The sequence below is a fragment of the Eumetopias jubatus genome, unplaced genomic scaffold, assembly GCF_037043125.1.
Source record: "Eumetopias jubatus isolate StellerSeaLion01/CBP00866 unplaced genomic scaffold, mEumJub1_p1.0 scaffold_187, whole genome shotgun sequence".
In the NCBI taxonomy this organism is placed as follows: Eukaryota; Metazoa; Chordata; class Mammalia; order Carnivora; family Otariidae; genus Eumetopias; species Eumetopias jubatus.
Window position 1 is genome coordinate 70,892 of NW_028274993.1, and position 23,226 is coordinate 94,117.

The 23,226-nt window shown below is 70.7% G+C and overlaps 11 non-coding genes across 11 annotated transcripts; all 11 read left to right on the forward strand.

Annotated features, from left to right (window-relative positions):
• The first annotated feature begins 638 nt into the window (after window positions 1-638).
• Window positions 639-757, forward strand: LOC148161354 (5S ribosomal RNA). The gene has a single exon (XR_015767647.1). It is a non-coding gene; the product is annotated as a 5S ribosomal RNA (ribosomal RNA).
• A 2,065-nt stretch (window positions 758-2,822) lies between these two features.
• Window positions 2,823-2,941, forward strand: LOC148161355 (5S ribosomal RNA). Its single transcript, XR_015767648.1, has one exon. It is a non-coding gene; the product is annotated as a 5S ribosomal RNA (ribosomal RNA).
• Window positions 2,942-4,897: 1,956 nt separating this feature from the next.
• On the forward strand, window positions 4,898-5,016 carry LOC148161356 (5S ribosomal RNA). The gene has a single exon (XR_015767650.1). It is a non-coding gene; the product is annotated as a 5S ribosomal RNA (ribosomal RNA).
• A 1,945-nt stretch (window positions 5,017-6,961) lies between these two features.
• Window positions 6,962-7,079, forward strand: LOC148161357 (5S ribosomal RNA). The gene has a single exon (XR_015767620.1). It is a non-coding gene; the product is annotated as a 5S ribosomal RNA (ribosomal RNA).
• Window positions 7,080-9,033: 1,954 nt separating this feature from the next.
• LOC148161358 (5S ribosomal RNA) lies at window positions 9,034-9,152 on the forward strand. Its single transcript, XR_015767651.1, has one exon. It is a non-coding gene; the product is annotated as a 5S ribosomal RNA (ribosomal RNA).
• A 1,956-nt stretch (window positions 9,153-11,108) lies between these two features.
• LOC148161359 (5S ribosomal RNA) lies at window positions 11,109-11,227 on the forward strand. Its single transcript, XR_015767652.1, has one exon. It is a non-coding gene; the product is annotated as a 5S ribosomal RNA (ribosomal RNA).
• A 1,958-nt stretch (window positions 11,228-13,185) lies between these two features.
• On the forward strand, window positions 13,186-13,304 carry LOC148161360 (5S ribosomal RNA). Its single transcript, XR_015767653.1, has one exon. It is a non-coding gene; the product is annotated as a 5S ribosomal RNA (ribosomal RNA).
• Window positions 13,305-15,264: 1,960 nt separating this feature from the next.
• On the forward strand, window positions 15,265-15,383 carry LOC148161361 (5S ribosomal RNA). Its single transcript, XR_015767654.1, has one exon. It is a non-coding gene; the product is annotated as a 5S ribosomal RNA (ribosomal RNA).
• A 1,956-nt stretch (window positions 15,384-17,339) lies between these two features.
• LOC148161362 (5S ribosomal RNA) lies at window positions 17,340-17,458 on the forward strand. The gene has a single exon (XR_015767655.1). It is a non-coding gene; the product is annotated as a 5S ribosomal RNA (ribosomal RNA).
• A 1,954-nt stretch (window positions 17,459-19,412) lies between these two features.
• LOC148161363 (5S ribosomal RNA) lies at window positions 19,413-19,531 on the forward strand. Its single transcript, XR_015767656.1, has one exon. It is a non-coding gene; the product is annotated as a 5S ribosomal RNA (ribosomal RNA).
• Window positions 19,532-21,489: 1,958 nt separating this feature from the next.
• Window positions 21,490-21,608, forward strand: LOC148161364 (5S ribosomal RNA). Its single transcript, XR_015767657.1, has one exon. It is a non-coding gene; the product is annotated as a 5S ribosomal RNA (ribosomal RNA).
• The last annotated feature ends 1,618 nt before the right edge of the window (window positions 21,609-23,226 follow it).

Genomic DNA, 23,226 nt, shown 5'->3' on the forward strand with positions numbered 1-23,226 from the left:
CTCTGTCTGTGTCTCCCCCTGTGTGTCTCTTCCTCTCTATCTACATCTCCCTCTCTCTGGGTCTCTGTCTTTCCCCGAGTGTCTGTGCGTTCGTCTGTGCCAGCCCTGCTCTCGAGTCTCTCAGTCGGGTCCTGGCGTCGGTGGGTGGGCGAGGGAAGGGTGGCGGAGGAAGGGCGATGGGGTTGGGCTGCTGAGGAGGGTCCCTGGCGGGCGCCGGTGGCTGGCGCTGGCTTTGAGCAAGGCGGGGTGGAGAGGCGGGAAGGCCTGGTGGCGGCCCTCGCTTGCCCTCGGGCGGAGGGTGGGGGACGGTGGGTGGGTGGGCGCGGAGAACACCGCGCGGGCCGCGCTCCCGGCGCCCCGACGCTCCCCTTTGCCATCTCGGGAGCCAGGCGGCGGTGGCGGCGGCGGCTGCCGGGACTGGAGAGTCCCCGTGCGGGAGAGTGCCTGGACTTTCGCGACAGGGGGGCGCTGCAGGCGCCCCCGTCCCCTGGGCCGGTTGGAAGGCAGGCAGGCGGGCAGGCAGGTGCAAGGCCCAGGGCAGGAGGGGGGGCGGGTGGGGAGTGAGGAGCGAAGAGCGGCAGGGCGCGGGTCGGGAGGCACAGAGCAGGCTCTTAGGGCGCCTAGTGGCAGCAGCTCACGTCTACGGCCATACCACCCTGAACGCGCCCGATCTCGTCTGATCTCGGAAGCTAAGCAGGGTCGGGCCTGGTTAGTACTTGGATGGGAGACCGCCTGGGAATACCGGGTGCTGTAGGCTTTTTTTCTTGGTCTTTTCTTGCCCCTTCGGCCTCCCTTCCCCTCCCTTTGCCGCCACAGCCCCCCCCCCCCGCCTTACCCAGCAAGGCTTCCTCCAAACACCCCCTGGCCCCCGGCCCCTCGCCACGCGCGCACCGCCCCGCGGGTCCCGGGCCCGCTGCGGGTGCCGGCTGCACGGGCAAACGGCCGCCAGCCGGCCCTTCCACCTGCAAGCCACCACGCCCACGCCCACTTGAACAAGGGCGGGCTGGGGGGCGGCGGGGGCGGGTGGGTCGGGGGGAGGCGGCGGGTTCGGAGGGAGGTAAAGGGGGAGGGCGGCGAGGACCGCGGCGGGCTTGGGGCGCGGTGGGAGTGGGGCCGGGTGTGGGGGAGGGGTGTGGGGGAGAGGGTGGGCGTAGGGGGCGGGGTGGGGGTGGGGGTGGGGATGGGGGAGGGGTGTGGGGGAGGGGGTGGGCGTAGGGGGCGCGGTGGGGTGGGGCCGGGGGTGGGGGAGGGGTGTGGGGGAGGGGGTGGGCGTAGGGGGCGGGGTGGGGGTGGGGGTGGGGGTGGGAGCGCGTATGGGACGGCACCCCGGCCCGGCAGGCAGGCGTGCCCTTCCGAGGTCCCGCGCCTCGGGCCCTCATCCACCGAGTCACTGGCCATTCCCCTGGGCCGCCCCGAGTGCCCAGGCACACCGGGCAACCGGCCCCATCTTCTGCCTGGGCACGCCTCCACCTTCTCCCCAGCAGCCCTGGGCTGCGCTTCCACCCGGGCGGGCATTCCCCCCCTCCCGGCGGATCACCGTCCCTTTGCCCCCGGGCCGGGGGTCCCCGCTCCGTGTGGGCATGATACAAGATGGCCGACCGCCCGGGCCCTCACCCGTTGGCACCCGGGACCACCCGTTGACACCCGAGTCCGTGCTCAGTCTCCCCGCAACGGCGAAGCGAAGAGCGAGGCTCGTTCGCTCATCGACACGGCGGGACGGCGGCGCGCGGCGCCCGACGAGCAAAAGCGGCCCCCCAAGTCAAGGACGAGAGCATAGGAGAATGGCCCGTACGCGCCCAGGGCCACAGAGGGTCCCGGGCAGGAATGGGAGCAGAGCGGGTTTCCTGGAGACTGGGCTGCAAGTCCTCGGGCCCCGAGGAGCTCCTGGGCGCCCAAACCACGCCCAAGGACGACCACCCTCCCCGGGGCCAGCTTCCTCGCCAACACAGCCTCCTCCGTGTGTGTGTGTGTGTGTGTGTGTGTGTGTCTGTGTGTGTGTGTGTGTGTGTGGTGTGGTGTTCTGTGCTGTCCTGTGCTGTGCTGTGCTGTGCTGTGTGCTGTGCGGTGTGTGTGGGCTGTGTGTCTGTTTCTGTCGGGGGCACCTGAGTCTGAGTCCCTGTGCACATCCAGGTCAGGGTCTGCGTGCGTCTGTCGTGCGGTCCGAGCGGGTCTGTGTGTTGGATGCTCTGTCTGTGTCTCCCCCTGTGTGTCTCTTCCTCTCTATCTACATCTCCCTCTCTCTGGGTCTCTGTCTTTCCCCGAGTGTCTGTGCGTTCGTCTGTGCCAGCCGTGCTCTCGAGTCTCTCAGTCGGGTCCTGGCGTCGGTGGGTGGGCGAGGGAAGGGTGGCGGAGGAAGGGCGATGGGGTTGGGCTGCTGAGGAGGGTCCCTGGCGGGCGCCGGTGGCTGGCGCTGGCTTTGAGCAAGGCGGGGTGGAGAGGCGGGAAGGCCTGGTGGCGGCCCTCGCTTGCCCTCGGGCGGAGGGTGGGGGACGGTGGGTGGGTGGGCGCGGAGAACACCGCGCGGGCCGCGCTCCCGGCGCCCCGACGCTCCCCTTTGCCATCTCGGGAGCCAGGCGGCGGTGGCGGCGGCGGCTGCCGGGACTGGAGAGTCCCCGTGCGGGAGAGTGCCTGGACTTTCGCGACAGGGGGGCGCTGCAGGCGCCCCCGTCCCCTGGGCCGGTTGGAAGGCAGGCAGGCGGGCAGGCAGGTGCAAGGCCCAGGGCAGGAGGGGGGGCGGGTGGGGAGTGAGGAGCGAAGAGCGGCAGGGCGCGGGTCGGGAGGCACAGAGCAGGCTCTTAGGGCGCCTAGTGGCAGCAGCTCACGTCTACGGCCATACCACCCTGAACGCGCCCGATCTCGTCTGATCTCGGAAGCTAAGCAGGGTCGGGCCTGGTTAGTACTTGGATGGGAGACCGCCTGGGAATACCGGGTGCTGTAGGCTTTTTTTCTTGGTCTTTTCTTGCCCCTTCGGCCTCCCTTCCCCTCCCTTTGCCGCCACAGCCCCCCCCCCCCGCCTTACCCAGCAAGGCTTCCTCCAAACACGCCCTGGCCCCCGGCCCCTCGCCACGCGCGCACCGCCCCGCGGGTCCCGGGCCCGCTGCGGGTGCCGGCTGCACGGGCAAACGGCCGCCAGCCGGCCCTTCCACCTGCAAGCCACCACGCCCACGCCCACTTGAACAAGGGCGGGCTGGGGGGCGGCGGGGGCGGGTGGGTCGGGGGGAGGCGGCGGGTTCGGAGGGAGGTAAAGGGGGAGGGCGGCGAGGACCGCGGCGGGCTTGGGGCGCTGGGGCGCGGTGGGGGTGGGGCCGGGGGTGGGGGAGGGGTGTGGGGGAGGGGGTGGCGTAGGGGGCGGGGTGGGGGTGGGGGTGGGGGTGGGAGCGCGTATGGACGGCACCCGGCCGGCAGGCAGGCGTTGCCCTTCCGAGGTCCCGCGCCTCGGGCCCTCATCCACCGAGTCACTGGCCATTCCCCTGGGCCGCCCCGAGTGCCCAGGCACACCGGCAACCGGCCCCATCTTCTGCCTGGGCACGCCTCCACCTTCTCCCCAGCAGCCCTGGGCTGCGCTTCCACCCGGGCGGGCATTCCCCCCCTCCCGGCGGATCACCGTCCCTTTGCCCCGGGCCGGGGGTCCCGCTCCGTGTGGGCATGATACAAGATGGCCGACCGCCCGGGCCCTCACCCGTTGGCACCCGGGACCACCCGTTGACACCCGAGTCCGTGCTCAGTCTCCCCGCAACGGCGAAGCGAAGAGCGAGGCTCGTTCGCTCATCGACACGGCGGGACGGCGGCGCGCGGCGCCCGACGAGCAAAGCGGCCCCCCAAGTCAAGGACGAGAGCATAGGAGAATGGCCCGTACGCGCCCAGGGCCACAGAGGGTCCCGGGCAGGAATGGGGTCAGAGCGGGTTTCCTGGAGACTGGCTGCAAGTCCTCGGACCCCGAGGAGCTCCTGGGCGCCCAAACCACGCCCAAGGACGACCACCCTCCCCGGGGCCGCTTCCTCGCCAACACAGCCTCCTCCGTGTGTGTGTGTGTGTGTGTGTGTGTGTGTGTGTGTGTGTGTGTGTGTGTGGTGTGCTGTGGTGTGGTGTTCTGTGCTGTCCTGTGCTGTGCTGTGCTGTGCTGTGCTGTGTGCTGTGCGGTGTGTGTGGGCTGTGTGTCTGTTTCTGTCGGGGGCACCTGAGTCTGAGTCCCTGTGCACATCCAGGTCAGGGTCTGCGTGCGTCTGTCGTGCGGTCCGAGCGGGTCTGTGTGTTGGATGCTCTGTCTGTGTCTCCCCCTGTGTGTCTCTTCCTCTCTATCTACATCTCCCTCTCTCTGGGTCTCTGTCTTTCCCCGAGTGTCTGTGCGTTCGTCTGTGCCAGCCGTGCTCTCGAGTCTCTCAGTCGGGTCCTGACGTCGGTGGGTGGGCGAGGGAAGGGTGGCGGAGGAAGGGCGATGGGGTTGGGGCTGCTGAGGAGGGTCCCTGGCGGGCGCCGGTGGCTGGCGCTGGCTTTGAGCAAGGCGGGGTGGAGAGGCGGGAAGGCCTGGTGGCGGCCCTCGCTTGCCCTCGGGCGGAGGGTGGGGGACGGTGGGTGGGTGGGCGCGGAGAACACCGCGCGGGCCGCGCTCCCGGCGCCCCGACGCTCCCCTTTGCCATCTCGGGAGCCAGGCGGCGGTGGCGGCGGCGGCTGCCGGGACTGGAGAGTCCCCGTGCGGGAGAGTGCCTGGACTTTCGCGACAGGGGGCGCTGCAGGCGCCCCCGTCCCCTGGGCCGGTTGGAAGGCAGGCAGGCGGGCAGGCAGGTGCAAGGCCCAGGGCAGGAGGGGGGGCGGGTGGGGAGTGAGGAGCGAAGAGCGGCAGGGCGCGGGTCGGGAGGCACAGAGCAGGCTCTTAGGGCGCCTAGTGGCAGCAGCTCACGTCTACGGCCATACCACCCTGAACGCGCCCGATCTCGTCTGATCTCGGAAGCTAAGCAGGGTCGGGCCTGGTTAGTACTTGGATGGGAGACCGCCTGGGAATACCGGGTGCTGTAGGCTTTTTTTCTTGGTCTTTTCTTGCCCCTTCGGCCTCCCTTCCCCTCCCTTTGCCGCCACAGCCCCCCCCCCGCCTTACCCAGCAAGGCTTCCTCCAAACACCCCCTGGCCCCCGGCCCCTCGCCACGCGCGCACCGCCCCACGGGTCCCGGGCCCGCTGCGGGTGCCGGCTGCACGGGCAAACGGCCGCCAGCCGGCCCTTCCACCTGCAAGCCACCACGCCCACGCCCACTTGAACAAGGGCGGGCTGGGGGGCGGCGGGGGCGGGTGGGTCGGGGGGAGGCGGCGGGTTCGGAGGGAGGTAAAGGGGGAGGGCGGCGAGGACCGCGGCGGGCTTGGGGCGCGGTGGGGGTGGGGCCGGGGTTGGGGGAGGGGTGTGGGGAGGGGGTGGGCGTAGGGGGCGGGGTGGGGGTGGGGGTGGGGGTGGGAGCGCGTATGGGACGGCACCCCGGCCCGGCAGGCAGGCGTGCCTTCCGAGGTCCCGCGCCTCGGGCCCTCATCCACCGAGTCACTGGCCATTCCCCTGGGCCGCCCCGAGTGCCCAGGCACACCGGGCAACCGGCCCCATCTTCTGCCTGGGCACGCCTCCACCTTCTCCCCAGCAGCCCTGGGCTGCGCTTCCGCCCGGGCGGGCATTTCCCCCCTCCCGGCGGATCACCGTCCCTTTGCCCCCGGGCCGGGGGTCCCCGCTCCGTGTGGGCATGGTACAAGTTGGCCGATCGCCCGGGCCCTCACCCGTTGGCACCCGGGACCACCCGTTGACACCCGACTCCGTGCTCAGTCTCCCGCAACGGCGAAGCGAAGAGCGAGGCTCGTTCGCTCATCGACACGGCGGGACGGCGGCGCGCGGCGCCCGACGAGCAAAAGCGGCCCCCCAAGTCAAGGACGAGAGCATAGGAGAATGGCCCGTACGCGCCCAGGGCCACAGAGGGTCCCGGGCAGGAATGGGGGCAGAGCGGGTTTCCTGGAGACTGGGCTGCAAGTCCTCGGGCCCCGAGGAGCTCCTGGGCGCCCAAACCATGCCCAAGGACGACCACCCTCCCGGGGCCAGCTTCCTCGCCAACACAGCCTCCTCCGTGTGTGTGTGTGTGTGTGTGTGTGTGTGTGTGTGTGTGTGTGTGGTGTGCTGTGGTGTGGTGTTCTGTGCTGTCCTGTGCTGTGCTGTGCTGTGCTGTGCTGTGTGCTGTGCGGTGTGTGTGGGCTGTGTGTCTGTTTCTGTCGGGGGCACCTGAGTCTGAGTCCCTGTGCACATCCAGGTCAGGGTCTGCGTGCGTCTGTCGTGCGGTCCGAGCGGGTCTGTGTGTTGGATGCTCTGTCTGTGTCTCCCCCTGTGTGTCTCTTCCTCTCTATCTACATCTCCCTCTCTCTGGGTCTCTGTCTTTCCCCGAGTGTCTGTGCGTTCGTCTGTGCCAGCCGTGCTCTCGAGTCTCTCAGTCGGGTCCTGGCGTCGGTGGGTGGGCGAGGGAAGGGTGGCGGAGGAAGGGCGATGGGGTTGGGCTGCTGAGGAGGGTCCCTGGCGGGCGCCGGTGGCTGGCGCTGGCTTTGAGCAAGGCGGGGTGGAGAGGCGGGAAGGCCTGGTGGCGGCCCTCGCTTGCCCTCGGGCGGAGGGTGGGGGACGGTGGGTGGGTGGGCGCGGAGAACACCGCGCGGGCCGCGCTCCCGGCGCCCCGACGCTCCCCTTTGCCATCTCGGGAGCCAGGCGGCGGTGGCGGCGGCGGCTGCCGGGACTGGAGAGTCCCCGTGCGGGAGAGTGCCTGGACTTTCGCGACAGGGGGGCGCTGCAGGCGCCCCCGTCCCCTGGGCCGGTTGGAAGGCAGGCAGGCGGGCAGGCAGGTGCAAGGCCCAGGGCAGGAGGGGGGGCGGGTGGGGAGTGAGGAGCGAAGAGCGGCAGGGCGCGGGTCGGGAGGCACAGAGCAGGCTCTTAGGGCGCCTAGTGGCAGCAGCTCACGTCTACGGCCATACCACCCTGAACGCGCCCGATCTCGTCTGATCTCGGAAGCTAAGCAGGGTCGGGCCTGGTTAGTACTTGGATGGAGACCGCCTGGGAATACCGGGTGCTGTAGGCTTTTTTTCTTGGTCTTTTCTTGCCCCTTCGGCCTCCCTTCCCCTCCCTTTGCCGCCACAGCCCCCCCCCCCCCGCCTTACCCAGCAAGGCTTCCTCCAAACACCCCCTGGCCCCCGGCCCCTCGCCACGCGCGCACCCGCCCCGCGGGTCCGGGCCCGCTGCGGGTGCCGGCTGCACGGGCAAACGGCCGCCAGCCGGCCCTTCCACCTGCAAGCCACCACGCCCACGCCCACTTGAACAAGGGCGGGCTGGGGGGCGGCGGGGGCGGGTGGGTCGGGGGGAGGCGGCGGGTTCGGAGGGAGGTAAAGGGGGAGGGCGGCGAGGACCGCGGCGGGCTTGGGGCGCGGTGGGGGTGGGGCCGGGGTTGGGGGAGGGGTGTGGGGGAGGGGGTGGGCGTAGGGGGCGGGGTGGGGGTGGGGGGTGGGGGTGGGAGCGCGTATGGGACGGCACCCCGGCCCGGCAGGCAGGCGTGCCCTTCCGAGGTCCCGCGCCTCGGGCCCTCATCCACCGAGTCACTGGCCATTCCCTGGGCCGCCCCGAGTGCCCAGGCACACCGGGCAACCGGCCCCATCTTCTGCCTGGGCACGCCTCCACCTTCTCCCCAGCAGCCCTGGGCTGCGCTTCCGCCCGGGCGGGCATTCCCCCCCTCCCGGCGGATCACCGTCCCTTTGCCCCCGGGCCGGGGGTCCCCGCTCCGTGTGGGCATGGTACAAGTTGGCCGATCGCCCGGGCCCTCACCCGTTGGCACCCGGGACCACCCGTTGACACCCGACTCCGTGCTCAGTCTCCCGCAACGGCGAAGCGAAGAGCGAGGCTCGTTCGCTCATCGACACGGCGGGACGGCGGCGCGCGGCGCCCGACGAGCAAAAGCGGCCCCCCAAGTCAAGGACGAGAGCATAGGAGAATGGCCCGTACGCGCCCAGGGCCACAGAGGGTCCCGGGCAGGAATGGGGGCAGAGCGGGTTTCCTGGAGACTGGGCTGCAAGTCCTCGGGCCCCGAGGAGCTCCTGGGCGCCCAAACCATGCCCAAGGACGACCACCCTCCCCGGGGCCAGCTTCCTCGCCAACACAGCCTCCTCCGTGTGTGTGTGTGTGTGTGTGTGTGTGTGTGTGTGGTGTGTGTGTGTGGTGTGCTGTGGTGTGGTGTTCTGTGCTGTCCTGTGCTGTGCTGTGCTGTGCTGTGCTGTGTGCTGTGCGGTGTGTGTGGGCTGTGTGTCTGTTTCTGTCGGGGGCACCTGAGTCTGAGTCCCTGTGCACATCCAGGTCAGGGTCTGCGTGCGTCTGTCGTGCGGTCCGAGCGGGTCTGTGTGTTGGATGCTCTGTCTGTGTCTCCCCCTGTGTGTCTCTTCCTCTCTATCTACATCTCCCTCTCTCTGGGTCTCTGTCTTTCCCCGAGTGTCTGTGCGTTCGTCTGTGCCAGCCGTGCTCTCGAGTCTCTCAGTCGGGTCCTGGCGTCGGTGGGTGGGCGAGGGAAGGGTGGCGGAGGAAGGGCGATGGGGTTGGGCTGCTGAGGAGGGTCCCTGGCGGGCGCCGGTGGCTGGCGCTGGCTTTGAGCAAGGCGGGGTGGAGAGGCGGGAAGGCCTGGTGGCGGCCCTCGCTTGCCCTCGGGCGGAGGGTGGGGGACGGTGGGTGGGTGGGCGCGGAGAACACCGCGCGGGCCGCGCTCCCGGCGCCCCGACGCTCCCCTTTGCCATCTCGGGAGCCAGGCGGCGGTGGCGGCGGCGGCTGCCGGGACTGGAGAGTCCCCGTGCGGGAGAGTGCCTGGACTTTCGCGACAGGGGGGCGCTGCAGGCGCCCCCGTCCCCTGGGCCGGTTGGAAGGCAGGCAGGCGGGCAGGCAGGTGCAAGGCCCAGGGCAGGAGGGGGGGCGGGTGGGGAGTGAGGAGCGAAGAGCGGCAGGGCGCGGGTCGGGAGGCACAGAGCAGGCTCTTAGGGCGCCTAGTGGCAGCAGCTCACGTCTACGGCCATACCACCCTGAACGCGCCCGATCTCGTCTGATCTCGGAAGCTAAGCAGGGTCGGGCCTGGTTAGTACTTGGATGGGAGACCGCCTGGGAATACCGGGTGCTGTAGGCTTTTTTTCTTGGTCTTTTCTTGCCCCTTCGGCCTCCCTTCCCCTCCCTTTGCCGCCACAGCCCCCCCCCCCCCGCCTTACCCAGCAAGGCTTCCTCCAAACACGCCCTGGCCCCCGGCCCCTCGCCACGCGCGCACCGCCCCGCGGGTCCCGGGCCCGCTGCGGGTGCCGGCTGCACGGGCAAACGGCCGCCAGCCGGCCCTTCCACCTGCAAGCCACCACGCCCACGCCCACTTGAACAAGGGCGGGCTGGGGGGCGGCGGGGGCGGGTGGGTCGGGGGGAGGCGGCGGGTTCGGAGGGAGGTAAAGGGGGAGGGCGGCGAGGACCGCGGCGGGCTTGGGGCGCGGTGGGGGTGGGGCCGGGGGTGGGGGAGGGGTGTGGGGGAGGGGGTGGGCGTAGGGGGCGGGGTGGGGGTGGGGGTGGGGGTGGGAGCGCGTATGGGACGGCACCCCGGCCCGGCAGGCAGGCGTGCCCTTCCGAGGTCCCGCGCCTCGGGCCCTCATCCACCGAGTCACTGGCCATTCCCCTGGGCCGCCCCGAGTGCCCAGGCACACCGGGCAACCGGCCCCATCTTCTGCCTGGGCACGCCTCCACCTTCTCCCCAGCAGCCCTGGGCTGCGCTTCCACCCGGGCGGGCATTCCCCCCCTCCCGGCGGATCACCGTCCCTTTGCCCCCGGGCCGGGGGTCCCCGCTCCGTGTGGGCATGATACAAGATGGCCGATCGCCCGGGCCCTCACCCGTTGGCACCCGGGACCACCCGTTGACACCCGACTCCGTGCTCAGTTCCCGCAACGGCGAAGCGAAGAGCGAGGCTCGTTCGCTCATCGACACGGCGGGACGGCGGCGCGCGGCGCCCGACGAGCAAAAGCGGCCCCCCAAGTCAAGGACGAGAGCATAGGAGAATGGCCCGTACGCGCCCAGGGCCACAGAGGGTCCCGGGCAGGAATGGGGGCAGAGCGGGTTTCCTGGAGACTGGGCTGCAAGTCCTCGGGCCCCGAGGAGCTCCTGGGCGCCCAAACCACGCCCAAGGACGACCACCCTCCCCGGGGCCAGCTTCCTCGCCAACACAGCCTCCTCCGTGTGTGTGTGTGTGTGTGTGTGTGTGTGTGTGTGTGTGTGTGTGTGTGTGGTGTGCTGTGGTGTGGTGTTCTGTGCTGTCCTGTGCTGTGCTGTGCTGTGCTGTGCTGTGTGCTGTGCGGTGTGTGTGGGCTGTGTGTCTGTTTCTGTCGGGGGCACCTGAGTCTGAGTCTCTGTGCACATCCAGGTCAGGGTCTGCGTGCGTCTGTCGTGCGGTCCGAGCGGGTCTGTGTGTTGGATGCTCTGTCTGTGTCTCCCCCTGTGTGTCTCTTCCTCTCTATCTACATCTCCCTCTCTCTGGGTCTCTGTCTTTCCCCGAGTGTCTGTGCGTTCGTCTGTGCCAGCCGTGCTCTCGAGTCTCTCAGTCGGGTCCTGGCGTCGGTGGGTGGGCGAGGGAAGGGTGGCGGAGGAAGGGCGATGGGGTTGGGCTGCTGAGGAGGGTCCCTGGCGGGCGCCGGTGCCTGGCGCTGGCTTTGAGCAAGGCGGGGTGGAGAGGCGGGAAGGCCTGGTGGCGGCCCTCGCTTGCCCTCGGGCGGAGGGTGGGGGACGGTGGGTGGGTGGGCGCGGAGAACACCGCGCGGGCCGCGCTCCCGGCGCCCCGACGCTCCCCTTTGCCATCTCGGGAGCCAGGCGGCGGTGGCGGCGGCGGCTGCCGGGACTGGAGAGTCCCCGTGCGGGAGAGTGCCTGGACTTTCGCGACAGGGGGGCGCTGCAGGCGCCCCCGTCCCCTGGGCCGGTTGGAAGGCAGGCAGGCGGGCAGGCAGGTGCAAGGCCCAGGGCAGGAGGGGGGGCGGGTGGGGAGTGAGGAGCGAAGAGCGGCAGGGCGCGGGTCGGGAGGCACAGAGCAGGCTCTTAGGGCGCCTAGTGGCAGCAGCTCACGTCTACGGCCATACCACCCTGAACGCGCCCGATCTCGTCTGATCTCGGAAGCTAAGCAGGGTCGGGCCTGGTTAGTACTTGGATGGGAGACCGCCTGGGAATACCGGGTGCTGTAGGCTTTTTTTCTTGGTCTTTTCTTGCCCCTTCGGCCTCCCTTCCCCTCCCTTTGCCGCCACAGCCCCCCCCCCCGCCTTACCCAGCAAGGCTTCCTCCAAACACCCCCTGGCCCCCGGCCCCTCGCCACGCGCGCACCGCCCCGCGGGTCCCGGGCCCGCTGCGGGTGCCGGCTGCACGGGCAAACGGCCGCCAGCCGGCCCTTCCACCTGCAAGCCACCACGCCCACGCCCACTTGAACAAGGGCGGGCTGGGGGGCGGCGGGGGCGGGTGGGTCGGGGGGAGGCGGCGGGTTCGGAGGGAGGTAAAGGGGGAGGGCGGCGAGGACCGCGGCGGGCTTGGGGCGCGGTGGGGGTGGGGCCGGGGGTGGGGGAGGGGTGTGGGGGAGGGGGTGGGCGTAGGGGGCGGGGTGGGGGTGGGGGTGGGGGTGGGAGCGCGTATGGGACGGCACCCCGGCCCGGCAGGCAGGCGTGCCCTTCCGAGGTCCCGCGCCTCGGGCCCTCATCCACCGAGTCACTGGCCATTCCCCTGGGCCGCCCCGAGTGCCCAGGCACACCGGGCAACCGGCCCCATCTTCTGCCTGGGCACGCCTCCACCTTCTCCCCAGCAGCCCTGGGCTGCGCTTCCACCCGGGCGGGCATTCCCCCCCTCCCGGCGGATCACCGTCCCTTTGCCCCCGGGCCGGGGGTCCCCGCTCCGTGTGGGCATGATACAAGATGGCCGACCGCCCGGGCCCTCACCCGTTGGCACCCGGGACCACCCGTTGACACCCGAGTCCGTGCTCAGTCTCCCCGCAACGGCGAAGCGAAGAGCGAGGCTCGTTCGCTCATCGACACGGCGGGACGGCGGCGCGCGGCGCCCGACGAGCAAAAGCGGCCCCCCAAGTCAAGGACGAGAGCATAGGAGAATGGCCCGTACGCGCCCAGGGCCACAGAGGGTCCCGGGCAGGAATGGGAGCAGAGCGGGTTTCCTGGAGACTGGGCTGCAAGTCCTCGGGCCCCGAGGAGCTCCTGGGCGCCCAAACCACGCCCAAGGACGACCACCCTCCCCGGGGCCAGCTTCCTCGCCAACACAGCCTCCTCCGTGTGTGTGTGTGTGTGTGTGTGTGTGTCTGTGTGTGTGTGTGTGTGTGTGTGGTGTGCTGTGGTGTGGTGTTCTGTGCTGTCCTGTGCTGTGCTGTGCTGTGCTGTGCTGTGTGCTGTGCGGTGTGTGTGGGCTGTGTGTCTGTTTCTGTCGGGGGCACCTGAGTCTGAGTCCCTGTGCACATCCAGGTCAGGGTCTGCGTGCGTCTGTCGTGCGGTCCGAGCGGGTCTGTGTGTTGGATGCTCTGTCTGTGTCTCCCCCTGTGTGTCTCTTCCTCTCTATCTACATCTCCCTCTCTCTGGGTCTCTGTCTTTCCCCGAGTGTCTGTGCGTTCGTCTGTGCCAGCCGTGCTCTCGAGTCTCTCAGTCGGGTCCTGGCGTCGGTGGGTGGGCGAGGGAAGGGTGGCGGAGGAAGGGCGATGGGGTTGGCCTGCTGAGGAGGGTCCCTGGCGGGCGCCGGTGGCTGGCGCTGGCTTTGAGCAAGGCGGGGTGGAGAGGCGGGAAGGCCTGGTGGCGGCCCTCGCTTGCCCTCGGGCGGAGGGTGGGGGACGGTGGGTGGGTGGGCGCGGAGAACACCGCGCGGGCCGCGCTCCCGGCGCCCCGACGCTCCCCTTTGCCATCTCGGGAGCCAGGCGGCGGTGGCGGCGGCGGCTGCCGGGACTGGAGAGTCCCCGTGCGGGAGAGTGCCTGGACTTTCGCGACAGGGGGGCGCTGCAGGCGCCCCCGTCCCCTGGGCCGGTTGGAAGGCAGGCAGGCGGGCAGGCAGGTGCAAGGCCCAGGGCAGGAGGGGGGGCGGGTGGGGAGTGAGGAGCGAAGAGCGGCAGGGCGCGGGTCGGGAGGCACAGAGCAGGCTCTTAGGGCGCCTAGTGGCAGCAGCTCACGTCTACGGCCATACCACCCTGAACGCGCCCGATCTCGTCTGATCTCGGAAGCTAAGCAGGGTCGGGCCTGGTTAGTACTTGGATGGGAGACCGCCTGGGAATACCGGGTGCTGTAGGCTTTTTTTCTTGGTCTTTTCTTGCCCCTTCGGCCTCCCTTGCCCTCCCTTTGCCGCCACAGCCCCACCCCCCCCGGCTTACCCAGCAAGGCTTCCTCCAAACACCCCCTGGCCCCCGGCCCCTCGCCACGCGCGCACCGCCCCGCGGGTCCCGGGCCCGCTGCGGGTGCCGGCTGCACGGGCAAACGGCCGCCAGCCGGCCCTTCCACCTGCAAGCCACCACGCCCACGCCCACTTGAACAAGGGCGGGCTGGGGGGCGGCGGGGGCGGGTGGGTCGGGGGGAGGCGGCGGGTTCGGAGGGAGGTAAAGGGGGAGGGCGGCGAGGACCGCGGCGGGCTTGGGGCGCGGTGGGGGTGGGGCCGGGGGTGGGGGAGGGGTGTGGGGGAGGGGGTGGGCGTAGGGGGCGGGGTGGGGGTGGGGGTGGGGGTCGGAGCGCGTATGGGACGGCACCCCGGCCCGGCAGGCAGGCGTGCCCTTCCGAGGTCCCGCGCCTCGGGCCCTCATCCACCGAGTCACTGGCCATTCCCCTGGGCCGCCCCGAGTGCCCAGGCACACCGGGCAACCGGCCCCATCTTCTGCCTGGGCACGCCTCCACCTTCTCCCCAGCAGCCCTGGGCTGCGCTTCCACCCGGGCGGGCATTCCCCCCCTCCCGGCGGATCACCGTCCCTTTGCCCCCGGGCCGGGGGTCCCCGCTCCGTGTGGGCATGATACAAGATGGCCGACCGCCCGGGCCCTCACCCGTTGGCACCCGGGACCACCCGTTGACACCCGAGTCCGTGCTCAGTCTCCCCGCAACGGCGAAGCGAAGAGCGAGGCTCGTTCGCTCATCGACACGGCGGGACGGCGGCGCGCGGCGCCCGACGAGCAAAAGCGGCCCCCCAAGTCAAGGACGAGAGCATAGGAGAATGGCCCGTACGCGCCCAGGGCCACAGAGGGTCCCGGGCAGGAATGGGAGCAGAGCGGGTTTCCTGGAGACTGGGCTGCAAGTCCTCGGGCCCCGAGGAGCTCCTGGGCGCCCAAACCACGCCCAAGGACGACCACCCTCCCCGGGGCCAGCTTCCTCGCCAACACAGCCTCCTCCGTGTGTGTGTGTGTGTGTGTGTGTGTGTGTGTGTCTGTGTGTGTGTGTGTGTGGTGTGCTGTGGTGTGGTGTTCTGTGCTGTCCTGTGCTGTGCTGTGCTGTGCTGTGCTGTGTGCTGTGCGGTGTGTGTGGGCTGTGTGTCTGTTTCTGTCGGGGGCACCTGAGTCTGAGTCCCTGTGCACATCCAGGTCAGGGTCTGCGTGCGTCTGTCGTGCGGTCCGAGCGGGTCTGTGTGTTGGATGCTCTGTCTGTGTCTCCCCCTGTGTGTCTCTTCCTCTCTATCTACATCTCCCTCTCTCTGGGTCTCTGTCTTTCCCCGAGTGTCTGTGCGTTCGTCTGTGCCAGCCGTGCTCTCGAGTCTCTCAGTCGGGTCCTGGCGTCGGTGGGTGGGCGAGGGAAGGGTGGCGGAGGAAGGGCGATGGGGTTGGGCTGCTGAGGAGGGTCCCTGGCGGGCGCCGGTGGCTGGCGCTGGCTTTGAGCAAGGCGGGGTGGAGAGGCGGGAAGGCCTGGTGGCGGCCCTCGCTTGCCCTCGGGCGGAGGGTGGGGGACGGTGGGTGCGTGGGCGCGGAGAACACCGCGCGGGCCGCGCTCCCGGCGCCCCGACGCTCCCCTTTGCCATCTCGGGAGCCAGGCGGCGGTGGCGGCGGCGGCTGCCGGGACTGGAGAGTCCCCGTGCGGGAGAGTGCCTGGACTTTCGCGACAGGGGGGCGCTGCAGGCGCCCCCGTCCCCTGGGCCGGTTGGAAGGCAGGCAGGCGGGCAGGCAGGTGCAAGGCCCAGGGCAGGAGGGGGGGCGGGTGGGGAGTGAGGAGCGAAGAGCGGCAGGGCGCGGGTCGGGAGGCACAGAGCAGGCTCTTAGGGCGCCTAGTGGCAGCAGCTCACGTCTACGGCCATACCACCCTGAACGCGCCCGATCTCGTCTGATCTCGGAAGCTAAGCAGGGTCGGGCCTGGTTAGTACTTGGATGGGAGACCGCCTGGGAATACCGGGTGCTGTAGGCTTTTTTTCTTGGTCTTTTCTTGCCCCTTCGGCCTCCCTTCCCCTCCCTTTGCCGCCACAGCCCCCCCCCCCCCCGCCTTACCCAGCAAGGCTTCCTCCAAACACCCCCTGGCCCCCGGCCCCTCGCCACGCGCGCACCGCCCCGCGGGTCCCGGGCCCGCTGCGGGTGCCGGCTGCACGGGCAAACGGCCGCCAGCCGGCCCTTCCACCTGCAAGCCACCACGCCCACGCCCACTTGAACAAGGGCGGGCTGGGGGGCGGCGGGGGCGGGTGGGTCGGGGGGAGGCGGCGGGTTCGGAGGGAGGTAAAGGGGGAGGGCGGCGAGGACCGCGGCGGGCTTGGGGCGCGGTGGGGGTGGGGCCGGGGTTGGGGGAGGGGTGTGGGGGAGGGGGTGGGCGTAGGGGGCGGGGTGGGGGTGGGGGTGGGGGTGGGAGCGCGTATGGGACGGCACCCCGGCCCGGCAGGCAGGCGTGCCCTTCCGAGGTCCCGCGCCTCGGGCCCTCATCCACCGAGTCACTGGCCATTCCCCTGGGCCGCCCCGAGTGCCCAGGCACACCGGGCAACCGGCCCCATCTTCTGCCTGGGCACGCCTCCACCTTCTCCCCAGCAGCCCTGGGCTGCGCTTCCGCCCGGGCGGGCATTCCCCCCCTCCCGGCGGATCACCGTCCCTTTGCCCCCGGGCCGGGGGTCCCCGCTCCGTGTGGGCATGGTACAAGTTGGCCGATCGCCCGGGCCCTCACCCGTTGGCACCCGGGACCACCCGTTGACACCCGACTCCGTGCTCAGTCTCCCGCAACGGCGAAGCGAAGAGCGAGGCTCGTTCGCTCATCGACACGGCGGGACGGCGGCGCGCGGCGCCCGACGAGCAAAAGCGGCCCCCCAAGTCAGGGACGAGAGCATAGGAGAATGGCCCGTACGCGCCCAGGGCCACAGAGGGTCCCGGGCAGGAATGGGGGCAGAGCGGGTTTCCTGGAGACTGGGCTGCAAGTCCTCGGGCCCCGAGGAGCTCCTGGGCGCCCAAACCATGCCCAAGGACGACCACCCTCCCCGGGGCCAGCTTCCTCGCCAACACAGCCTCCTCCGTGTGTGTGTGTGTGTGTGTGTGTGTGTGTGTGTGTGTGTGTGTGTGTGGTGTGCTGTGGTGTGGTGTTCTGTGCTGTCCTGTGCTGTGCTGTGCTGTGCTGTGCTGTGTGCTGTGCGGTGTGTGTGGGCTGTGTGTCTGTTTCTGTCGGGGGCACCTGAGTCTGAGTCCCTGTGCACATCCAGCTCAGGGTCTGCGTGCGTCTGTCGTGCGGTCCGAGCGGGTCTGTGTGTTGGATGCTCTGTCTGTGTCTCCCCCTGTGTGTCTCTTCCTCTCTATCTACATCTCCCTCTCTCTGGGTCTCTGTCTTTCCCCGAGTGTCTGTGCGTTCGTCTGTGCCAGCCGTGCTCTCGAGTCTCTCAGTCGGGTCCTGGCGTCGGTGGGTGGGCGAGGGAAGGGTGGCGGAGGAAGGGCGATGGGGTTGGGCTGCTGAGGAGGGTCCCTGGCGGGCGCCGGTGGCTGGCGCTGACTTTGAGCAAGGCGGGGTGGAGAGGCGGGAAGGCCTGGTGGCGGCCCTCGCTTGCCCTCGGGCGGAGGGTGGGGGACGGTGGGTGGGTGGGCGCGGAGAACACCGCGCGGGCCGCGCTCCCGGCGCCCCGACGCTCCCCTTTGCCATCTCGGGAGCCAGGCGGCGGTGGCGGCGGCGGCTGCCGGGACTGGAGAGTCCCCGTGCGGGAGAGTGCCTGGACTTTCGCGACAGGGGGGCGCTGCAGGCGCCCCCGTCCCCTGGGCCGGTTGGAAGGCAGGCAGGCGGGCAGGCAGGTGCAAGGCCCAGGGCAGGAGGGGGGGCGGGTGGGGAGTGAGGAGCGAAGAGCGGCAGGGCGCGGGTCGGGAGGCACAGAGCAGGCTCTTAGGGCGCCTAGTGGCAGCAGCTCACGTCTACGGCCATACCACCCTGAACGCGCCCGATCTCGTCTGATCTCGGAAGCTAAGCAGGGTCGGGCCTGGTTAGTACTTGGATGGGAGACCGCCTGGGAATACCGGGTGCTGTAGGCTTTTTTTCTTGGTCTTTTCTTGCCCCTTCGGCCTCCCTTCCCCTCCCTTTGCCGCCACAGCCCCCCCCCCCCCGCCTTACCCAGCAAGGCTTCCTCCAAACACGCCCTGGCCCCCGGCCCCTCGCCACGCGCGCACCGCCCCGCGGGTCCCGGGCCCGCTGCGGGTGCCGGCTGCACGGGCAAACGGCCGCCAGCCGGCCCTTCCACCTGCAAGCCACCACGCCCACGCCCACTTGAACAAGGGCGGGCTGGGGGGCGGCGGGGGCGGGTGGGTCGGGGGGAGGCGGCGGGTTCGGAGGGAGGTAAAGGGGGAGGGCGGCGAGGACCGCGGCGGGTTTGGGGCGCGGTGGGGGTGGGGCCGGGGGTGGGGGAGGGGTGTGGGGGAGGGGGTGGGCGTAGGGGGCGGGGTGGGGGTGGGGGTGGGGGTGGGAGCGCGTATGGGACGGCACCCCGGCCCGGCAGGCAGGCGTGCCCTTCCGAGGTCCCGCGCCTCGGGCCCTCATCCACCGAGTCACTGGCCATTCCCCTGGGCCGCCCCGAGTGCCCAGGCACACCGGGCAACCGGCCCCATCTTCTGCCTGGGCACGCCTCCACCTTCTCCCCAGCAGCCCTGGGCTGCGCTTCCACCCGGGCGGGCATTCCCCCCCTCCCGGCGGATCACCGTCCCTTTGCCCCCGGGCCGGGGGTCCCCGCTCCGTGTGGGCATGATACAAGATGGCCGATCGCCCGGGCCCTCACCCGTTGGCACCCGGGACCACCCGTTGACACCCGACTCCGTGCTCAGTTCCCGCAACGGCGAAGCGAAGAGCGAGGCTCGTTCGCTCATCGACACGGCGGGACGGCGGCGCGCGGCGCCCGACGAGCAAAAGCGGCCCCCCAAGTCAAGGACGAGAGCATAGGAGAATGGCCCGTACGCGCCCAGGGCCACAGAGGGTCCCGGGCAGGAATGGGGGCAGAGCGGGTTTCCTGGAGACTGGGCTGCAAGTCCTCGGGCCCCGAGGAGCTCCTGGGCGCCCAAACCACGCCCAAGGACGACCACCCTCCCCGGGGCCAGCTTCCTCGCCAACACAGCCTCCTCCGTGTGTGTGTGTGTGTGTGTGTGTGTGTGTGTGTGTGTGTGTGTGTGTGGTGTGCTGTGGTGTGGTGTTCTGTGCTGTCCTGTGCTGTGCTGTGCTGTGCTGTGCTGTGTGCTGTGCGGTGTGTGTGGGCTGTGTGTCTGTTTCTGTCGGGGGCACCTGAGTCTGAGTCTCTGTGCACATCCAGGTCAGGGTCTGCGTGCGTCTGTCGTGCGGTCCGAGCGGGTCTGTGTGTTGGATGCTCTGTCTGTGTCTCCCCCTGTGTGTCTCTTCCTCTCTATCTACATCTCCCTCTCTCTGGGTCTCTGTCTTTCCCCGAGTGTCTGTGCGTTCGTCTGTGCCAGCCGTGCTCTCGAGTCTCTCAGTCGGGTCCTGGCGTCGGTGGGTGGGCGAGGGAAGGGTGGCGGAGGAAGGGCGATGGGGTTGGGCTGCTGAGGAGGGTCCCTGGCGGGCGCCGGTGCCTGGCGCTGGCTTTGAGCAAGGCGGGGTGGAGAGGCGGGAAGGCCTGGTGGCGGCCCTCGCTTGCCCTCGGGCGGAGGGTGGGGGACGGTGGGTGGGTGGGCGCGGAGAACACCGCGCGGGCCGCGCTCCCGGCGCCCCGACGCTCCCCTTTGCCATCTCGGGAGCCAGGCGGCGGTGGCGGCGGCGGCTGCCGGGACTGGAGAGTCCCCGTGCGGGAGAGTGCCTGGACTTTCGCGACAGGGGGGCGCTGCAGGCGCCCCCGTCCCCTGGGCCGGTTGGAAGGCAGGCAGGCGGGCAGGCAGGTGCAAGGCCCAGGGCAGGAGGGGGGGCGGGTGGGGAGTGAGGAGCGAAGAGCGGCAGGGCGCGGGTCGGGAGGCACAGAGCAGGCTCTTAGGGCGCCTAGTGGCAGCAGCTCACGTCTACGGCCATACCACCCTGAACGCGCCCGATCTCGTCTGATCTCGGAAGCTAAGCAGGGTCGGGCCTGGTTAGTACTTGGATGGGAGACCGCCTGGGAATACCGGGTGCTGTAGGCTTTTTTTCTTGGTCTTTTCTTGCCCCTTCGGCCTCCCTTCCCCTCCCTTTGCCGCCACAGCCCCCCCCCCCGCCTTACCCAGCAAGGCTTCCTCCAAACACCCCCTGGCCCCCGGCCCCTCGCCACGCGCGCACCGCCCCGCGGGTCCCGGGCCCGCTGCGGGTGCCGGCTGCACGGGCAAACGGCCGCCAGCCGGCCCTTCCACCTGCAAGCCACCACGCCCACGCCCACTTGAACAAGGGCGGGCTGGGGGGCGGCGGGGGCGGGTGGGTCGGGGGGAGGCGGCGGGTTCGGAGGGAGGTAAAGGGGGAGGGCGGCGAGGACCGCGGCGGGCTTGGGGCGCGGTGGGGGTGGGGCCGGGGGTGGGGGAGGGGTGTGGGGGAGGGGGTGGGCGTAGGGGGCGGGGTGGGGGTGGGGGTGGGGGTGGGAGCGCGTATGGGACGGCACCCCGGCCCGGCAGGCAGGCGTGCCCTTCCGAGGTCCCGCGCCTCGGGCCCTCATCCACCGAGTCACTGGCCATTCCCCTGGGCCGCCCCGAGTGCCCAGGCACACCGGGCAACCGGCCCCATCTTCTGCCTGGGCACGCCTCCACCTTCTCCCCAGCAGCCCTGGGCTGCGCTTCCACCCGGGCGGGCATTCCCCCCCTCCCGGCGGATCACCGTCCCTTTGCCCCCGGGCCGGAGGTCCCCGCTCCGTGTGGGCATGATACAAGATGGCCGACCGCCCGGGCCCTCACCCGTTGGCACCCGGGACCACCCGTTGACACCCGAGTCCGTGCTCAGTCTCCCCGCAACGGCGAAGCGAAGAGCGAGGCTCGTTCGCTCATCGACACGGCGGGACGGCGGCGCGCGGCGCCCGACGAGCAAAAGCGGCCCCCCAAGTCAAGGACGAGAGCATAGGAGAATGGCCCGTACGCGCCCAGGGCCACAGAGGGTCCCGGGCAGGAATGGGAGCAGAGCGGGTTTCCTGGAGACTGGGCTGCAAGTCCTCGGGCCCCGAGGAGCTCCTGGGCGCCCAAACCACGCCCAAGGACGACCACCCTCCCCGGGGCCAGCTTCCTCGCCAACACAGCCTCCTCCGTGTGTGTGTGTGTGTGTGTGTGTGTGTCTGTGTGTGTGTGTGTGTGTGTGTGGTGTGCTGTGGTGTGGTGTTCTGTGCTGTCCTGTGCTGTGCTGTGCTGTGCTGTGCTGTGTGCTGTGCGGTGTGTGTGGGCTGTGTGTCTGTTTCTGTCGGGGGCACCTGAGTCTGAGTCCCTGTGCACATCCAGGTCAGGGTCTGCGTGCGTCTGTCGTGCGGTCCGAGCGGGTCTGTGTGTTGGATGCTCTGTCTGTGTCTCCCCCTGTGTGTCTCTTCCTCTCTATCTACATCTCCCTCTCTCTGGGTCTCTGTCTTTCCCCGAGTGTCTGTGCGTTCGTCTGTGCCAGCCGTGCTCTCGAGTCTCTCAGTCGGGTCCTGGCGTCGGTGGGTGGGCGAGGGAAGGGTGGCGGAGGAAGGGCGATGGGGTTGGGCTGCTGAGGAGGGTCCCTGGCGGGCGCCGGTGGCTGGCGCTGGCTTTGAGCAAGGCGGGGTGGAGAGGCGGGAAGGCCTGGTGGCGGCCCTCGCTTGCCCTCGGGCGGAGGGTGGGGGACGGTGGGTGGGTGGGCGCGGAGAACACCGCGCGGGCCGCGCTCCCGGCGCCCCGACGCTCCCCTTTGCCATCTCGGGAGCCAGGCGGCGGTGGCGGCGGCGGCTGCCGGGACTGGAGAGTCCCCGTGCGGGAGAGTGCCTGGACTTTCGCGACAGGGGGGCGCTGCAGGCGCCCCCGTCCCCTGGGCCGGTTGGAAGGCAGGCAGGCGGGCAGGCAGGTGCAAGGCCCAGGGCAGGAGGGGGGGCGGGTGGGGAGTGAGGAGCGAAGAGCGGCAGGGCGCGGGTCGGGAGGCACAGAGCAGGCTCTTAGGGCGCCTAGTGGCAGCAGCTCACGTCTACGGCCATACCACCCTGAACGCGCCCGATCTCGTCTGATCTCGGAAGCTAAGCAGGGTCGGGCCTGGTTAGTACTTGGATGGGAGACCGCCTGGGAATACCGGGTGCTGTAGGCTTTTTTTCTTGGTCTTTTCTTGCCCCTTCGGCCTCCCTTGCCCTCCCTTTGCCGCCACAGCCCCACCCCCCCCGGCTTACCCAGCAAGGCTTCCTCCAAACACCCCCTGGCCCCCGGCCCCTCGCCACGCGCGCACCGCCCCGCGGGTCCCGGGCCCGCTGCGGGTGCCGGCTGCACGGGCAAACGGCCGCCAGCCGGCCCTTCCACCTGCAAGCCACCACGCCCACGCCCACTTGAACAAGGGCGGGCTGGGGGGCGGCGGGGCGGGTGGGTCGGGGGGAGGCGGCGGGTTCGGAGGGAGGTAAAGGGGGAGGGCGGCGAGGACCGCGGCGGGCTTGGGGCGCGGTGGGGGTGGGGCCGGGGTGGGGGAGGGGTGTGGGGGAGGGGGTGGGCGTAGGGGGCGGGGTGGGGGTGGGGGTGGGGGTCGGAGCGCGTATGGGACGGCACCCCGGCCCGGCAGGCAGGCGTGCCTTCCGAGGTCCCGCGCCTCGGGCCCTCATCCACCGAGTCACTGGCCATTCCCCTGGGCCGCCCCGAGTGCCCAGGCACACCGGGCAACCGGCCCCATCTTCTGCCTGGGCACGCCTCCACCTTCTCCCCAGCAGCCCTGGGCTGCGCTTCCACCCGGGCGGGCATTCCCCCCCTCCCGGCGGATCACCGTCCCTTTGCCCCCGGGCCGGGGGTCCCCGCTCCGTGTGGGCATGATACAAGATGGCCGACCGCCCGGGCCCTCACCCGTTGGCACCCGGGACCACCCGTTGACACCCGAGTCCGTGCTCAGTCTCCCCGCAACGGCGAAGCGAAGAGCGAGGCTCGTTCGCTCATCGACACGGCGGGACGGCGGCGCGCGGCGCCCGACGAGCAAAAGGCGGCCCCCCAAGTCAAGGACGAGAGCATAGGAGAATGGCCCGTACGCGCCCAGGGCCACAGAGGGTCCCGGGCAGGAATGGGAGCAGAGCGGGTTTCCTGGAGACTGGGCTGCAAGTCCTCGGGCCCCGAGGAGCTCCTGGGCGCCCAAACCACGCCCAAGGACGACCACCCTCCCCGGGGCCAGCTTCCTCGCCAACACAGCCTCCTCCGTGTGTGTGTGTGTGTGTGTGTGTGTGTGTGTCTGTGTGTGTGTGTGTGTGTGTGTGGTGTGCTGTGGTGTGGTGTTCTGTGCTGTCCTGTGCTGTGCTGTGCTGTGCTGTGCTGTGTGCTGTGCGGTGTGTGTGGGCTGTGTGTCTGTTTCTGTCGGGGGCACTGAGTCTGAGTCCTGTGCACATCCAGGTCAGGGTCTGCGTGCGTCTGTCGTGCGGTCCGAGCGGGTCTGTGTGTTGGATGCTCTGTCTGTGTCTCCCCTGTGTGTCTCTTCCTCTCTATCTACATCTCCCTCTCTCTGGGTCTCTGTCTTTCCCCGAGTGTCTGTGCGTTCGTCTGTGCCAGCCGTGCTCTCGAGTCTCTCAGTCGGGTCCTGGCGTCGGTGGGTGGGCGAGGGAAGGGTGGCCGGAGGAAGGGCGATGGGGTTGGGCTGCTGAGGAGGGGTCCCTGGCGGGCGCCGGTGGGCTGGCGCTGGCTTTGAGCAAGGCGGGGTGGAGAGGCGGGAAGGCCTGGTGGCGGCCCTCGCTTGCCCTCGGGCG